Raw genomic sequence first — 6,402 nt, 5'->3', positions numbered from 1 at the left:
AATTTATAAAACAAGCTAGGTAAAATTTATTTTTCCACTGCTACAAACATATATTTTCTGTACATAATCATGTTGGTGGGAAAGTGCATCATTTTTAAAGACTATTCATGTTGAGGAAATAAATCCTTAAAAATGCATAACTCACTAAAATAATTTATTTTATTAGAAAAAAATTTATATAGCTATCTCCTTTTAATGTATTATTTCCCACTGGTATATCTCTTTTTTTTTTCTTTCTTTCTTTTTTTTAAATAGCATACTCAGGAAAAGTAAGGCTGTTGTTATAACTATCTGACTACCTCAACAACAACAACAATGAAAATTATTCCATTTAGGATTCCTGAATTGTTGCTGCAGTTTTGTTTTTTTTTTTTTCTTTTGTTGGTCACTTCTGAAAACTCAAGATGCCTAAAAGTCAATCTTATTTTACTATACATCTAATTTTTCATGAAAATACAAAATCTTTAGTCAGTATTTAAAAGATGATATGGGCAGTGAAGTCTCAGACAGAAAATAAACTTACTCTGGTGATTTTTAGTATAAACAACTAAATTTTTTGCATTCTAAATGTAGTGAGTCATATGTTCTTAAGATAAAAAGCTACTTTGAGTCTGTTCTCTGCTAATGTCGGTAGCTTCACATACAGCTACATATTGGATATGCAACAGTTTTTCTAGCAATTCTTTTAAACATTTAAATGGTTTTTAAATACTTCACTTATTGTTGTTCAGTCTCTCAGTCATGTCTGACTCTTTGCAACACCATGGACTGTAGCATACCAGGCTTCCCTGTCCTTCACTATCTCCCAGTGTTTGCTCAAACTCATGTCCATTGAGTCAGTGACGCCATCCAACCATCTCAGCCTCTGCCACCCTCTTCTCTTTCACCTTCAATTTTCCCAGCATGAGGTCTTTTTTAATGAGTTGGCTTTTGTATCAGGTGACCATAGCATTTGAGCTTCAACATCAGTCCTTCCAATAATAATCAGGGTTGATTTCCTGTAGGATTACTGGTTTAACCTTGCTGTCCAAGAGACTTTCAAGAGTCTCCTTAGGCACCACAATTCAAAAGCATTAATTCTTCAGCACTCAGTCTTCTTTATGGTTCAAATCTCACATCCACACATGAGAAACTGGAAAACTGGAAAAAACATAGTTTAACTATATGGACCTTCATCATCAAAGTGATGAGTCTGTTTTTTAATACACTGACTAGGTTTGTTATAGCTTTTCTTCCAAGGAGCAAGTCTCTTTTAATTTCATGGCTGCAGTCACCATCTGCAGTGATTTTGGAGCCCAAGGAAACAAAATCTGTCATTGTTTCCACCTTTGTCCCATCTATTTGCCATGAGGTGATGAGATTAGATGCCATAAACTTAGTTTTTTGAATGTTGAAGTTTAAGCCAGCTTTTTCACTCTTCTCTTTTACCCTCATCAATAGACTTGTTAGTTCTTCTTCACTTTCTGCCATTAGAGTGGTGTCATCTGCATATCTGAGGTTGTTGATATTTCTCCTAGCACTTTTGGGCTGGATGAAGCACAAGCTGGAATCAAGATTGCTGCAAGAAATATCAATAACCTCAGATATGCAGATGACACCACCCTTATGGCAGAATATGAAGGAAAACTAAAGAGCCTCTTGATGAAAGTGAAAGAGAGTGAAAAAGTTGACTTAAAGCTCAACATTCAGAAAACTAATATCATGGCATCTGGTCCTATCATTTCATGCATGGCAAATAGATGGGGAAACAGTGGAAACAGTGAGAGACTATTTTTTGGGGCTCCAAAATCACTACAGATGGTGATTGCAGCCATGAAATTAAAAGACTCTTACTCCTTGGTAGGAAAGTTATGACCAACTTAGACAACATATTTGAAAGCAGAGACATTACTTTGCCAACAAATGTCCATCTAGTCAAGGCTATGGTTTTTCCAGTAGTCATGGATAGATGTGAGAGTTGGACTATAAAGAAAGCTGAGTGCTGAAGAATTGATGCTTTTGAACTGTGGTGTTGGAGAAGACTCTTGAGAGTCCCTTGGACTGCAAGGAGATCCAACCAGTCCATTCTGAAGGAGATCAGCCCTAGGTGTTCATTGGAAGGACTGATGTTGAGGCTGAAACTCCAGTATTTGGCAACCTCATGCGAAGAGCTGACTCATTTGAAAAGACCCTGATGCTGGGAAAGATTGGGGGCAGGAGGAGAAGGGGACGACAGAGGATGAGATGGCTGGATGGCATCACTGACTTGATGGACATGAGTTTGGGTAGGGTACGGGAGTTGGTGATGGACAGGGAGGCCTGGCATGCTGCAGCTCATGGGTTCACAAAGAGTGGGACATGACTGAACGACTGAACAGAACTGAACTGAATCTTGATTCCAGCTTGTGCTTCATCCAGCCCAGTGTTTTGCATGATATAGTCTGCATGCAAGTTAAGTAAACAGAGTGCCAACATTCAGCTTTGACATACTCCTTTCTCGAGTTTGAATCAGTACGTTGTCCCATGTCTGGTTGTAGGTGTTGCATCTTGACCTATATACAAGTTTCCCAGGAGACAGTTAAGGTGGTCTGGTATTCTCATCTCTTTAAGAATTTTCTGTGAATCACCAGAATAATTGAGTCATCAGAATGAATCACAGTGAATCAGCAACCATTTGTATAGACTGCTATTAATCTTTGACATTTATGTCCAACTAATCTTTCTTCTACACATGACTTTGGGTCATTAAGGAGTGTAAAACAATGGGAGTCTAATATAATATTGCAATTATCTTGTTTTCAGTAGCCACATACTGACTTCTTTTTTTCATGAGGAACCAAAAGAGTAATAGATTTATGTCTTGATCTCACACACACTCCAGGCAGGGGCATTGTGCACAGGGCATATTTTTTGCTTGCCTGTTTCGGGTGGTTATCTTGCTTCTCCATCACTGTATGGTCCCAGCTTTAAGGGACTATAAGATGAGCTAAGTCACTTGGAACTGGAGGAGATCTGAAAATGAAGTGTCGCATTTTTTGTTGATTATGGTGGTGGTCTTTGTCTTCTCAGAAACACTTCCTTTAATGAGCAGAGCATTAAGTGGAAAAAAAATTCAAGTCTCCGGTTTCCTAAGTATTCGTCCATATTTGGATTGGCAAAGCAAATATTTTGTCACTTAAGCTCTAACATAGGCTTTCCAGACACACTTGGCAGAAGAAAATGATCTTATCAACCACTCCCTAGACTGCTAGTAATTCTTTTCTTTGTAATGCACTTGTGTTAATAAATATACCTTCTCCATGAAAAGATTAGCAGATTTCTCAGATTAAAAGCAGCCACAAAGCTTTCACTGCACAACCCATCTGAGAGTTGTGGTCTATGAACCATTCACTAAAATCTAGGAAGGGTATGTAATTCTTTTCACCATAAGAACACATCAGAAGGGATGAGCTAGTTTCTTAGCCTGGCATTGAGACTTCTCTTCTTTCTCTTGAACCATTCACCATTGGACTCCTGAATTATGAGGCAAGTAGTTCTCCTGCCTTCCGGAGAGAGCATGTCAAAAGGCCTGAGATTATATGGAGAGAGAGTAAAACCCAGTTAAGCCCAGTCTTCCAGCCATTCCTCCAAGCCAGATGCATTAAGAACGCGAGTAAAGCTGTGGTAAAACCCTCTAGACTAACAGAGGCCCCATTTGAATATTACCAGTGATCAGTCTCTGATACATGCAATAAATGAATTTCTCAGCTGATCACTTTCCTTATCCATTAAATCATAAGACATAGTAAAAATAGTTTCTCTTTAAACATTTGGGGATAATTTACTGCAAAACAGGGTATAACCTAACAATAAGAACAGTGAATAGCATGTCTTTATTTTCTTTGAGCTTCTAATGTTTAGAGTCTGGCATACGTTGGGGTTTAAGAGTTATTTACTGTGTGGATATATAGGGGATAAATACATAGGTTCTTGAAGGATGGAAAGATGCATTTAAGCATGACACATTTGTTGAATGCCTGGATGGAAACTATCTCAGTCCTAGAGTTTGACCAGTGAGGACGTAGGTGATACTGAGACGTTCATCTTGTGAGGGGTTAAGTTCTAAGGCTGACACATAAGGCATCTCCTCAAACGTATTCTTCACATAGTTTGAGATGCTTGTGATAAAACAGACTGCGTGGTTTTGTGCATTCTAAAAGAAGTTGGGTTAAATTTACATGCTATTTGAAAAATGCATTTGTTTAAACTGGTGAATCCTATTTTGTGCTGAGAAATGTTCAAACGTGAGAAACATAGAAACTGAGACTAAAACAACAGTAGATGATGTCTCCCGTCTCATACTGGTCTCAAACAGAGCCATCATGTGCATCACTTCAGATCTAACCGGCACAACCCCGGCTGCTGCCATTCATGCTCACCATGCTGTGACTAGCTGTTTGAGGACTGACGCATTGCACGGCCTATACAACTGGACATTGTCTTCTTTCTCTAGACAACAGTCTCCCTAGGCGCGATGCAAGTAACTCTTCAGATGTTTATATTTGTCTCTTTTCATGCAGCCATGTTCCCCTTTTGTCTTATTGTTTATATTATTTTTTATCAAAGAGAATTTAGCTAATTATGTTACCTCTCTGAACTACAGAGCACTTTAGGGGAGCACCACCAAAGGTGTGGGAAAACCCTGATAAGAGTCAACTCTTCCTACAGTACTAACGAAAGAATGGCAGGAAGAAGCTACACTCAGGCTTTGCCTCTATCCTTTCATTAAGCAGTTTGCCCAGGTCACCAGCAATCTGCTCACTGTCAGTTGCAATGGTTACATTCCGGTCCTCATCTCATTGAGCGCTCACTGGGACACAGCTTCCCACTCCTTTTTATTTGTAAACCACACACTCTTGGCTTTCTTCCTTCATGGCTGCTCTTTCATGGTCTCCTATGACGGTTCAACTGACCCTAGGCTTCAAATAAGACAGAAATCAATCCTCAGATCTCTCATTTAATCTCAGAGCTTTAAATTCTGTGCAGCTTAAATTTACCTCCATTTTGTATCTTTTCTCTGAACTTTAGACTCATAGAAAACGGTCTTGCTTGACACTTCCACTTATATGTCTAATGAGCATCTCAACCTCGCCATATTGAAAATCCAATTCATGATAGTCCTTTCTTCCCAAAACAGCTTTTCCTGCATTTAATAGCAATTTTATTTCTGAATTGTTCAGGATAGCCTGACTTGCAGCCACTCTCTTTTTTTTATCATTTAAATTTATTTTTTATTGAAGTGTTACTGAATTACAATGTTGTGTTAATTACTGCTGTACAGCAAAGTGACTCAGCTATATATATATATATACATACACACACACATTCTTTTTCACATTGTTCTCCATTATGGTTTATCACAGGAATATAGTTCCCTATACTGAATACAGTTCCCCGTGCTGTACATAGGACCTTGCTGTTTATCCAGTCTGTATATACCAGTTTGCACCTGCTAATCCCAACTCACAATCCGACCCTCTCCCACCACCTCCCTCTTCCTTGGCAACAACCAATCTATTCTTTATGTCCCTGGTTCTATTTCTTTTTCTTTTTTTTACTTTACAATATTGTATTGGTTTTGCCATACATCATATGTGAAATGAATCACCAGTCCAAGTTCGATGCATGATACTGGTTGCTTGGGGCTGGTGCACTGGGATGACCCAGAGGGATGGTACAGGGAGGGAGGAGGGAGGGGGGTTCAGGATGGGGAGCACGTGTATACTTGTAGCCACTCTTGACTCCTGTTTGGCATATTCACATTCAATTCATAACAAATTCTGTTCTATTTTCAAGACACACTCAAATGTCTACTACTTCTCATCACTTCCGTCACAAGGATCACGGTTCCGGCAGCCATCATCTCTGCGCTGGAGGTATTGCTTCCAGCCCCTGACTGGTCCCCTGCCTTCCACCCTAGCGTCTACTGTCAGCACAGTAGCCCAGACAGCTCTGCTAAATCCTTCTGTTCAAAACCTTTGATGGCTTCTTGTTTACTTGCCTCCCTTCTGTCCCTACTCCTAGTAATTCTCCCGTGGCCCCCTTGCTTTTCCTAGAATAGCCCAAGTGTGTTGCTGCTTGAGTGCATTTGCAGGAATTATTCTCTACTTTGTAATTTTCAAAGAATGTGCAGGGCTCTCACCTCCCTCCTTTTAAGTCACTGCTCAAAATGATCTTCTGCAAGACCCTCACTTGCCATTCTAGTTCAAATTCAACCATCCCAGCGTCTCTGCTTTACTGACACTCCTCCCTCAATTTAATTTATTCAGTAACATGTATCACCTTCTAAAGAAGCAATGTAATGCTCTTCTTTGTTTTGCTTATAGTTTATTTCCTCTGCATAGAATGTAAGCTGCATAAAAGTGGATGTTTTATCTATTTACA

Source organism: Bos taurus, chromosome 10 (assembly GCF_002263795.3).
Source record: "Bos taurus isolate L1 Dominette 01449 registration number 42190680 breed Hereford chromosome 10, ARS-UCD2.0, whole genome shotgun sequence".
Taxonomy (NCBI): Eukaryota; Metazoa; Chordata; class Mammalia; order Artiodactyla; family Bovidae; genus Bos; species Bos taurus.
Note: the sequence above shows the minus strand (reverse complement) of the source record.